Raw genomic sequence first — 13,162 nt, 5'->3', positions numbered from 1 at the left:
AAAGAGAAATTTTTGAAAGATTTTTGAAAAATTTTTGAAAACTTTTTGAAAAGAAAACAAAAAGAAAGTTACCTAATCTGAGCAACAAGATGAACCGTCAGTTGTCCAAACTCGAACAATCCCCGGCAACGGCACCAAAAACTTGGTGCGCAGAAATTGTGATTACACTTTGATTATGTAAAATTCATTGCTCTTTCTTTCCCTGGCAATAGCGTCAAAAACATGATGCCAATACCATGGTTCACAACTTCGCACAACTAACCAGCAAGTGCACTGGGTCGTCCAAGTAATACCTTACGTGAGTAAGGGTCGAATCCCACAGAGATTGTTGGTATGAAGCAAGCTATGGTCACCTTGTAAATCTCAGTCAGGCGGATATAAAATAGTAATGGGGTTTTCAAAATTAATTAATAAAATAGGAATAGAAATACTTATGTAAATCACTGGTGAGAATTTCAGATAAGCGAATAGAGATGCTTTCGTTCCTCTGAACCTCTGCTTTCCTGCTATCTTCATCCAATCAGTCTTACTCCTTTCCATGGTTGGCTTTATGTGATACATCACCATTGTCAATGGCTACTTTCGGTCTTCTCTCGGGAAAATGATCCAAATGCCCTGTCACGGCACGGCTAATCGTCTGGAGGCATCACCCTTGTCAATGGTTTCATCTTATCCTCTCAGTGAAAATGATCAACGCACCCTGTCACGGCACGGCTATTCATCTGTCGGTTCTCGATCCTGCTGGAATAGGATTTACTATCCTTTTGCGTCTGTCACTACGCCCGGCAATCACGAGTTTGAAGCTCGTCACAGTCATTCAATCATTTAATCCTACTCGGAATACCACAGACAAGGTTTAGACCTTCCAGATTCTCTTGAATGCCGCCATCATTCTAGCTTACACCACGAAGATTCCGATTAAGAGATCTAAGAGATACTCATTCAATCTAATGTAGAACGGAAGTGGTTGTCAGGCACGCGTTCTTAGGGAATGATGATGATTGTCACGTTCATCATATTCAGGTTGAAGTGCGAATGAATATCTTAGAAGCGAAATAAGATGAATTGAATAGAAAACAGTAGTACTTTGCATTAATCTTTGAGGAACAGCAGAGCTCCACACCTTAATCTATGGAGTGTAGAAACTCTACTGTTGAAAATACATAAGTGATAATGGAGTTCATTGGTCTCGGCCCCAGAGGGGAACCGGAGTAACCAAGACTGTGAATACAATGATAACAAGTTCTATTTATAATAAACTAGCTACTAGGGTTTACAGAAGTAAGTAATTGATGCATAAATCCACTTCCGGGGCCCACTTGGTGTGTGCTTGGGCTGAGCTTGAGTGTTACACGTGTAGAGGTCATTCCTGGAGTTGAACGCCAGTTTTGGTGCCAGTTTGGGCGTTCAACTCTGGTTTTGGATCCTTTTCTGGCGCTGGACGCCAGAATTGGGTAGAGAGCTGGCGTTGAACGCCAGTTTGCATCATCTATTCTTGGCCAAAGTATGGACTATTATATATTGATGGAAAGTTCTGGATGTCTACTTTCCAACGCAATTGGAAGCGCACCATTTCGAGTTCTGTAGCTCCAGAAAATCCACTTTGAGTGCAGGGAGGTCAGAATCCAACAGCATCAGCAGTCCTTCTTCAACCTCTGAATCTGATTTTTGCTCAAGTCCCTCAATTTCAGCCAGAAAATACCTGAAATCGTAGAAAAATACACAAACTCATAGTAAAGTCCAGAAATGTGAATTTAACATAAAAACTAATGAAAACATCCCTAAAAGTAACTAGATCCTACTAAAAACATACTAAAAACAATGTCAAAAAGCGTATAAATTATCCGCTCATCACTGCACATTAGGCACAGCTTCCTCAGCAAATCCAGCAGCCTAGTTCTTTGGGCCTTCACATGAGGCTGACCTCCCTAGTCATTGATGCTCAGAGCCTTGGACCTTGCTTTTATTTTTCTTTTGCTATTTCTTCTGCTTCAAGGATTAAACTTTCACTTATTGCAGAGAATTCATAATAGTTCTCTAAATTCCTGTTCCTTGTACATCAACATTCTTTGATTCAAATTTAAATATGCACTGTTCATGTCATGCATTCAGAGTCACAGAAAATACCACCACATTTGGATAAATGAGACTACTCTTAAAATTAAACTCAATTTCTCATGCACTACATCTTTTCTTCTTTCTTTTTTATTTCAAGCTTAGTGGGTAATACATGAGACACCCTTCAAGAATTAAAAGCAAATAATAGAATAAAAAATAATAAAATAAATTGGAACAAATAACAAAGGATCATGCAGAAACCAAGTAAAATAGCAAAAAACAGGAATATAACATAATAAGAACGGGAGGAAATATAGAATGAAAGGAACTCAACCACCTCAGTTATCCTAGTGGCCGTCTTATTCTTCAGGCTGTGCTCCTCTGTGAAGATAATTTGCCTCCCTTTGGTGCCATTAAAATAAACAGAAAAGTCACAAGCGAAGCGACAACGCCAAACTTAAAAGTTTGCTTGTCCGCAAGCAAGAAAAAACTGAAAATAGGGAGGGATATAAGAAACTTGGGTTGGGAAGGGAAGGAAGAGAGAAGGCTGGGAATGCGGTGAAGGGGAGTGTTTGTTGTGAGTAAGGCTTGAAGGAGTGGGGTTTATATAGAAGGGTTGGGTTGGAGTTGGGAAAGGGAGAGGGTTGGGTTTAATGGTTAATGAATGAGGGGGTAGGTGGGGGTGATCACGGGAATTGGGGAGGTTTCAAGGCTGGGGTTTGGTTGGAGTTTGGGAAGGGGAATATATGGGGATGGTGAGAGGGGTGTCACGGTTTGGTTTTGATAAGGTGGGGAGGGGACCATGGAAGTAAGGCTGCGCCTTACTTGGATGGGAGAGGCATGTCCTGTTCCTTACTTAAGGTTTCCTTGCGCCTTACTTGAGGCAGGAAGCCACACTGTGTGCCCAACTTGGATCAATGAATAAAGCCTTGTGCCTAACTTAATGTCACACCCCTTCCTTGCTGCGCCTTACTTGGACCCTCCCGAGAGTAATAGTCCTTTATGCGTAGTATGTGGTGCCTAACTTGAAAAGTCTCAAGTTAGGCGCAGACCTTCCAGAACAGAATTTTCCGATGCACGTAGTATGTGGCGCCTAACTTGAAATTGTCAAGTTAGGCGTCAACTCTTCGGAATTAATATACTCCTCTCCTAACGTTCGTGGCTCTGTATTCAGGAACCTGTATCTGTTTCAATAACTCTGCATGATCTAAACACACGTAAAACAATGGAAAAATAGGAAGAACTCAATGAAAACTAAATAAAGAACAAAATTAACCCAACAGAAATCAAACTAAAAGATACAAAAAAATCGGGTTGCTTCCCGACAAGCACTTCTTCACCGTCACTAGCTTGACGGTCAGCTCCTCTAGGGAGGAGAATCATAAGGGCTCAGCTCTTCACCCCTCACTTTGAACTTCTTTCCCGTGTCTCCATAAATTAGCTCAATATGCTCCAGAGAGAGGATTCAGTTTACTGTATAAGTCAACACTGGATTGCTAGTCAACACCACCTTCATTCCTGGGGAGAAACCTTCAGTGGGGATCTTTTTGTTTCTCCATCCTATGAGTACTTTTTTTTAGGACCCTCCTCCTTGGTGGATGATGCATTCCCGACACCAAACTTAGGTTTGATGTCAGGAGGAATTTTATTGATTGTCACCAAAGGAGGTTTGAGCTGCAGATTCTGCTGTGCATTATCAGGGGGTTCTTGAAGGTTTGGAGTAATAAGCTCAGTTTGCATGCACCTTTCTTCTCTACCTGCTGAATGTATATCTTTGAGGACATGAAAGACCAGTTGCTCATTAAGCACTCTAAGCACTAATTCACCCACTTCTACATCAATTAGAGCTCTCCCAGTGGCTAGAAAAGCTCTTCCTAGGATTATAGAGGCATTCTCATCATCCCCTGAGTCAAGAATCACAAAATCTACTGGGAGGAAGAACTTACCCACTTTGACCAAGATATTTTCCACTAATCTATATGCAGGCTTTATAGATTTGTCTGCCATCTGTAATTCTATCCGTGTGGGTTGTGCCTCTTGGATTTAGAGCTTCTTCATCACAAACAAGGGCATTAAATTGATGCTTGCTCCCAGATCACATAACCCTTTCTCAAAGGTTGTGTTTTCAATGGTGCATGGAATTTGAAAGCTCCCTGGATCTGGCATTTTCCTTGGCAAGTTATTCTGAATTATGGCACTGCATTCCTTAGTCAGGACCACTATCTCATCTCCCTTTAAAGGCTTCTTCTTTGATAACAACTCCTTCATGAATTTGACATAGAGAGGCATTTACTCCAAAACCTCAGCAAAAAGAATATTGATTTGCAACTTTCTGAAGACTTCCAAGAACTTTGAAAACTGCTTGTCCTTGGTCTCCTTTTGAAGTCTCTGAGGATATGGCATTTTAGGCTTGTACTCAGGAGCCTTTGGCAATGTAGGATAAGTGTCAAGAGAGTCTGGGAATGGGTTGTCTGCACGCTTTGGAAGGGCGTGCTCTACTTCTTCCTTCTTCTCCTTTGGAGCTTCTTTTTCAACTGGCTCCTCATTAAGTTGTGCTTCCGTACTTGCCACTTGTCCACTTATCAAGGTGATAGTCTTGCATTCCTCTCTTGGATTCACCACTGTATCACCAGGGAACATACTTGGAGGCCTCTCAGGTATTTGCTTGCTCAACTGGCCTACCTGTACCTCCAAGTTTCTGAGGAAAGCTCTAGTTTCCTGCATAAAACGAGTCATTACTGCTTCCATATCAGTGTTCTCCTGGGACTGAGAATTTGCCTGCTGAGGTGGTGGTTGATGATGAGACTGAAACTGGCGGTTATTATGATTATTCTGCTGAAAACCACCCTGAGAATTATTGTTAAAATTCTGTGATCCCTGATGTTGCTCTCTCCACCCAAAATTTGGGTGGTTTCTCCACCCCTGATTATAGGTCTTAAAGTATGGGTCATTATTGGGGTTTCTAGGAGCATTTCCCATGTAATTGACCTGTTTAGAAGAAAATTGAGTATAATCATAATTCTCATTTTGCACAAAATTACCTGTCATGTCATAAGGGATCTCTTGAAGTGCATTTTGAGTGTTAATAGCTGAAACCTACATCCTACTCAATTGTTGAGAAATTAAACTCATCTGCTGACTCAAAATTTTATTCTGAGCAAGGATAGCATCAAGAGCTTCTACTTCCATAACGCCTTTTTTTTTAGGGGTCTCAGAGTTCACAGGATTCCTGTTAGATGAATATAAACATTGGTTGCTAGCAACCAATTCAATAAGCTAAATAGTCTCCTCTGGTGTCTTCTTCTTGTGCAATGAACCATCTGTAGAATTATCTAAGCACATCTTGGACATTTCACCCAAGCCTTCATAAAAGATATCTAGTTGGGTTCATTTGGAGAACATGTCCGGAGGGCATTGCCTAGTCAGTAGCTTGTATCTCTCCCAAGCTTTATAAAGAGTTTCACCATCCTTCTGCCTGAAGGTTTGAACCTGCACCCTAAGCTTAGTCAGTTTTTTTGGTGGGAAAAATTTAGTAAGAAACTTAGTAACAACCTTGTCTCAAGTATCCAAACTCTCCTTGGATTGTGAATCTAGCCATAGCTTTGCTCTTTCCCTCAGAGCAAACAGAAAGAGCATGAGTTTGTACACCTCAGGGTTCACTCCATTTGTCTTCACAGTATCACGAATCTGTAGAAAATTAGAAATAAATTGATTTGGGTCTTCTTGGGGGAGACCATGGTACTGGCAGTTTTGTTGCACCAGGGTGACCAATTGTGGCTTCAACTCAAAGTTGTTCGCAGCTACAGGAGGCACCACAATGCTTTTTCCATAAAGATCTACAGTAGGAGCAGAGTAAGAGCCAAGCACTCTCCTAGGTTGCTCATTCCCATTCGGATTTGCCATGTTGGCATCAACAGCATTATTATGATCCATAGTGGATTCTGCAGCCTTGTAAAGTCTTGCTTGTTGCAAATGCCGCCTGAAAGTCTTTTTAGGTTCAGGATCAAATTCTAAAAGAGGTTCCTTGTCTCTGTTCCTGCGCATAAACAAACAGAAGACAAGAAAAGATGGAACTCTCTGCGTTAGAGTGCAGAGAATTTCCAGTGAAGTAACCTGTGTAAAGAGATAAAATAAAAAATACGGAATAAAATAAACACTAAAATTCAAAAATTACTATTAAAATTAAGACCAAAAATTTCGAAATTATTAGACAAGTTAAATAAGAAAAATTAAAATAAGACTAACTAGGGAATACCAAACTTAATTTCAGAAATTAAGAAAAATATTAGTGCTATTTATTTATTTATTTATTTTTGTTTCAAAAATACTAAAGCAAAATTTAAATAAAATTAAAACTAAAACGCCTAATCTAAGCAATCAAATAACTAATAGTTGTTAACCACTATCAATCCCCGGCAACGGCGCCAAAAACTTGGTGCGGAATTTGTAACCACAAACTAACCAGCAAGTGCACCGGGTCGTACCAAGTAATACCTCAGGTGAGTGAGGGTCGATCCCACGAGGATTGATGGATCAAGCAACACTGATTGAGTGATTGGCTTAGTCAGACAAACAGAAAATGGTGTTTGAGAGTTCAAAAGCATTAAACAGTAGATTCAGAATATCAGAAGGCAGGCAGTAAATAAGTTGAGAATAATATATGGAGAAACAGTTAAGGCTTCAGAGTTATCTATTTTCCTGATTGACTTTTCTTACTAACTATTTTAATCATGCAAGATTTAATTCATGGCAAACCATATGTGACTAAACCCTAATTCCTTAGACCTTTTTAGTCTCCTCTAACTTTCATCAACTGCCAATTCCTTGGTCAATTAATTCCAATTAGAGGGTGAAGTTCACTTCTAGTTATATGCCACAGAAATCCTAATTACCCAAATATAAGAGGATTATATGTCACGTATCCCGTTAAATGCAGATAATTAGAAATTTAGGAGAATATGTTTTCAAGCTGTTGTTCAAGTAAAGAGCTTTTCCAAGTTATACAAGAACTCAATTCGAAAGAGGGTCATACTTCCGTTCCACCCAAATTCATAAAATAAAGAACGAAAACAATTCTTAAATTATATGAATCAATACATGAATTAAAATAGAAAAAAAATAATAGAATCAATTCATACAATAGACAGAGCTCCTAACCTTAACAGTGGAGGTTTAGTTGCTCATGGTTCAGAGTAGAAACTAGGATTCTCTTAAACTATAAATTTGGAATGAGGTGGTATAATCCCCGAAGAGAAGTTTCTTTTCTCTTTTATATCTAATCCTAATTAATTTAAAATCTATTTTCTAAAACTAAAATAATATCTTTTCCTATTTTAAAATAAAAATAAAGTTTAAATCAGAATTAATTAAATAATCCGCGCGTCTTCAATTGATGAATGGGGACCACTTGCTACGTAGGAAGGCACGCCTAACTTGGCTTGACATTGTGCCTTACTTGAAGGGTGCAGTGAGGAATGGCTATCCAGGCTCATGTGTTGCGCCTAACTCAAAGATACCTTGCGCCTTATTTGAGCTTGACCGCATGATTTTGAGTTCACTTGAATGATTCTGCGCCTTACTTGGAGAATTCGTGTGCCTTACTTGAGGAGTCACGCCTATGGTTGCGTGTTGTTGTTGTTGTCTTGCACCTAACTTGAGAAATCTCAAGTTAGGCGCAGCCTTGACCGAATTGGTGGGAGAGAAGTATGGACTATTATATATCATTGGAAAGCTCTGGAAGTTAGCTTTCCAGCACCACTAGAATCACGTTTATTGGACCTCTGTAGCTCAAGTTATTCAAGTTTGAGTGCAGAGAGGTTAGTGTTGACAGCATCATTTGCCTTCTTCTCTTTTTCTGCGGAGACTCCATCAAATCCAGCCAAATACTACATAAAATAAATAGAATTGCACACGACTCAAAGTAACATCCATAGTGGCTAAAAGATAATTAATTCTTGATTAAACTTAACAAATTAAATGCAAAGTCACTAGGAAAAGATAGGAAAGATGCTCACGCATCAGAGGCCCAGTTCCTTTGGGCTTGGCAGTGGGCCTAGTTCCTTTGGTCTTCGCAGTAGGCCCATCACCTTTGGCAGCACTCCCACTTGCACTCCTTAGTGCACCTCTTTCTTTACCTCCACTTGACTTTGCCCTTGTCCCTTCGTTCACACTGCCCTTTTTCTTTGGCAGAACCTTGTCCTTTCCTTTTAGAATTCTTTTTTTCCTCTTCCCATCATCTTCTTCATCAACACTGGAATAATCCTCATCTGAAATAGTTTTCGAGCCAGTCGAAGGAGGTTTATACAGTTCATCCTCCCCACTTTCATGTCCATCATCTTCTGTGGATGGTGATGATTGAAGTTCCCTCATGATGCTGTCAACATCAATAGGATCATCAAATTCTTCCGCCCCCTTTTCTGCCGCAGCATGTTCTTCCACTATCTGTGGCTCATCAACGGGATGGTCGAAGTATATGTAAAATTCATCAATGGTTGAATTCTTGAGCTTGTTCTCTCGAAGTTCATTGATCCCTACATCTCCTCTCAGAATGTGCAGTCCAGCCTTAAGATCACTACTTGTTGGGTCAAACCAATACACTGCCCTATATGATGCATATCCCAGACCCTTGAACAATGTAACCAAATCCCCAAAATTCACGAAGTCTAAGTCCATGCATCTTCGGAAATTTTTCAACTTTCCCACCAATATACTCAAGAGTTCCACTCGATTTTCTACCAAAATGGCCTCCGTGATGAAAAACAGGTACCACATACATATCATCCATCTGTATTATCCACAAGTACATAAATCGGAGATTAAACCCTAGATCAAGTGCCCAAAAATTTGAAATCAGTTAACTCCACATAGCTTTTCCTCATTCTTTTACCGAAAAAAAACATACAGTCACCCCATATCCCAACCCCATGCATTATATTGTCACAAATATTTAAACAACATACATAGCCTTCATTATTACCCTTACCTCTGTAGATGATGGCAGCTTCCTCTCCACACGAAGCTTGCCGTAACCTTCAACAACCACCACGTCGACTGAGCACACCACCACTTTCAATAGCAGGAAGTCGTTCTTTTTTTGGAGGGAGAAGGGCGTTCGTGTTCTGATAGAGTTTTCTGTAATATATGGAGTGGCTTTTGGGTGTTATGGGAATTACGAAGCTTGAAATAAGGTGGGGGATGCATACGGCGTCGTTTTGACCAATAAGGACCAAATTGTCCTCCAACAATTTGTTCCACATCCACTTCAGCAACTGTAATGGACACATCACTCTCCACTACTCCAGGTTAGCAATCTCCGTTACCGTTTCCAGCACCAATTTGATGGAAGGACATAATTGTCACGCGTTTTACATGGTGAGGGATCGAAATGTATTTTCCAATCTTGAGGGACGAAAATGTCCGCATTTAAAAAGGTCAGGGACCTATTTGTCTTTTGCTCTTATTTGAAAATGATTTGTAAATTTATAAATAAATAGTACTTTCTATTAAATATAATTTTACTGGATTAAAATTAATTTTTAATTAATACTCAACTCAAACTCTAATCCCTAAACCCACACTCTCCTAACCCTAATTTTTATTTCACACTCACACCCTCACTCCCTTATTAGATCAGTGCCGCCACCCCACCTCAAAACCCTCACCTTTACCCCATTTCACACACACACACACACACACACACACACACACACGAAAACAAGAAAGAAAGAAAAAAAGAAAGGGGAGGGAAAACAGAGAGAGATCCGAGAGAGCAGAAGGGAAGGAGGAGACCGCGCCGCCACTATGTATCATCACCGTCGCGCTGCGTCTAGCCCGTCGCCGAACCGCCATGCGAGGGAGCAGAGGAAGAAGTCATCGCCACTGCTGCCAGCCTCGTCGCACTGGTCTTTGCCGTTGTCGTGTCACCTTGCCCTCGCGGAGAGAGGGAGCAACGCGATTAGAGAGGAGGAGGAAGGAGACCTACACAGCCGTCGAAGCCAGTGTCGCTCAGTCGCCGCCGCTACTGTTCGCGCTGTCGTCGTCGCTAAGAGAAGCCGCTGTCATCGTCCTCCTCACGAGCGATCATCGTCAAACCTGTCAGAAGCCGCCACCGTCGTTGTTTGGGTCTGGCTAGAGGAAAGGAGGTGGCGGTGGTGGATGTTGGCGCTGCTGCATGCGAGAAAGAGGGGCTGGAATCGCTGTAGTTGCCGATGCTGCTGGGGCCAGCCACTGCTTGCTATTCTGAGCTGCACCGTCGTGTTTGTGGCTGCTGGGAGTGTGGCTGTGACAGCCGAAAGTATGACATTCAGATAGTAAAGGTGTTACAATACCAACTTCAACCAATTTGCACGCACAAACTCTCAAAGGATATAATTTTTATGAGCCAACTATCTTATAGAATTTAAATTATGTTGGAATATTATCAATGAATATTTTTAGCATAGCTAAATGATAATTTTTTATTGACAATGGTATGAAAGTGAACAAAATAATATATACTTTGTTCAAAATTTTCACTTTTGTATTCCTTATTTTTTTTCTTTATCTTTTATTTTCTTCTTTATTTGACGTGTTAGTATTCTTTATTTTTCTTTCTGATTTTTTTACATATGCATATTTCTAAAAGCAAAATATCTTTAATGTTGAGTTTTCACCTCTTTTTAGATCTTTAAAATGTGTAACTAAATGAGCTTGTTTGATCCAAACTTGCCAGTACACCGTTGTAAGAAAGCGTATACATTTAAAATTTTATACTTGAAAAAATGGTGTAGTAAAATTTGTTAAAACTAACTATTGGCCAATTGTCCTTGCGATTAATATAGACTATAATATAATATAGCTTTTGTCATAATCTTTAGCAAACGACTACTAAAACTCGCTAATTGATATTGTTATTTATAAAGGTAAGAAAGCATATATAGATCTTATAAAATTAACGAATTAGTTTTCTCACTATTTCAATATCTTAGAGACATTCAATAAATATTATTTTTGTTACCTTCCATCCAAATATGAAAAATAAAAATATAAAAATATTTAAATAAAACTCAATAATTTAAGAACTTTTATCATCTTTTATAGCAAAAGATCTGTTCTTTACAGATCAATAGAATGAAAAACTTAAATCCTTCACTTGCTATTTATATGTTCAATATTTTTTTAACAGATAATTATGATTTTGCTTCCAAAGAAAAATATCATCATGTTTGAAGTCTGGTTAATAAACAAAATAAAATCAAAGATAAAATCCACTGATACAGAGCTTAATAAATATCACATTTGTAAAATATGATTTTTTTTTTGTGACTGAAATAAACTAAACAAAGAAAAATATTTGTAAAATATGATTAAATATACCAAATTGGGTTAACAATAAAAATATATCAAAAATAAAATAAAAATTGGATTATGATCTTAGATACTAACTTAATTAGAACGAAGGTTCAGTTTGATACTATACTAAAATATTATAGAAAGATTTTGATATTACTTACTGCAAAAATTTTTGCTGAAGACACTTCCAATCTGATGTGATATATGGAAATACTATAAAAGACATATCAAAGGAACTGTTATGACCTCCTTCCCTTGACCCATACAATTCTTAAACACTAATCTTTAATTAAAAGATTTTGGGAGCCAGCTTACAATGTACTCATGATAAAAGATTGATATTTTATAATTGATAAATATTTAGTTGATTACCTTAAACTCTCCATTTGTGAAGTTCTTTTTGCTCTTTTCACTTTATTATTTCCCCAACTCAGAATATGCATCAATAATCTCGGATCTCAAATTTTTCAGGAGTTGAAGCATGGTATAAGCTATCAGTTGCCATAAAAAGCTGTGAAATAGAAAGAAGGAGAATGAGATGATTATCCCTAAGATATACACGGACACGAATAAACAAAATAATTACAAAGTACCAGTATCACATCTAAACACCCTTGACCCTTCCTCTAGTCGGTGGTTATATTTCAGTTGCCAGATCAAAAAGAAAGAAACAGTAGCGAAACCAATGCACTTATTCACCAAGATATTCAAGGAATGAAAAAAAAGGATCCAAGAAACTTTTACAGATATCTCACAAAAAAATTGAAAAAAAAAAATAGTAAAAGTGTCAAGTTTACAAATTAATTTTCAATTCTCATTTATAAAGTAATAACTTTCATCCTTACTAAGTGTAACCTAAAGAATCAAGCAAAAAGAATGATGATGTTACGGTCACTAGAGTAATTTTACAACATCACTTGCATGACTATAGTAAGCCAACGAATCGAGTCTATTTCTTCATTGAAGTTCTGAATTTAAAAAGAGGTAGCAAAGATGTTCGACCGACTTTTCAGGTTCTCCTCCATCTAAATCAGAATGACACATCGATATGAAGAACATTTAAGAAATCATAATTCAACCAATAAATGATTATACATGATAAACAAATAACAATAAGAATATATATGATATACAACATGATATACATATATTTAGGGAGTTTTGTTTTTTATGTTTTAAGAGATGCCTAAGTCTGTTTAACTTTCTAGTAATACAAAATTACTGTTTATTTACGACAATTTCATATGTGTTGAAAAATATATAACAACAACAAAAATTCATTGTATATTGGTCCTACATGGACAAATAAGTGTGCTAAGAATGTTATCTTAGTTATATTTTTTTTAATTTTCAAAAATCTGTAAAAAATAATTAAATGGATGAGTAGAATTGCTTATATATGAATATTTGTTTTAAGATGCTAAATTTACCTACCACAAATATTGAGCACTTGCATATACAAAAATGTTTCTCATTCATTTTTTCCGCATTACTTGCTTCAATTGCCAATGCTTTAAGATTAGGATAACCACTAAAAGCAGGAGATGGATGTATACTTCTTGACATCTGAGAATTTTTGTTTGGCAAAATTGCTCAATAAACTAATACTCCCTTCCATACTTCAATCACAACTAATTAAAAAAATCAATATTTATATCTCATTAGAGTCTCGAGAGAATTGAACATGCTTACCTCTTGTAGTGTGATAACTTTGCCTCTTTCTTATCAAGTAGTTTCTAAAGCTCTGCTAATTTAATATTAAGATTCAGGATAT

This window comes from Arachis hypogaea, chromosome 12 (genome assembly GCF_003086295.3).
Source record: "Arachis hypogaea cultivar Tifrunner chromosome 12, arahy.Tifrunner.gnm2.J5K5, whole genome shotgun sequence".
Taxonomy (NCBI): domain Eukaryota; kingdom Viridiplantae; phylum Streptophyta; class Magnoliopsida; order Fabales; family Fabaceae; genus Arachis; species Arachis hypogaea.
The sequence above is the reverse complement of the archived record's forward strand: the minus strand, read 5'-3'. Positions refer to the sequence as shown.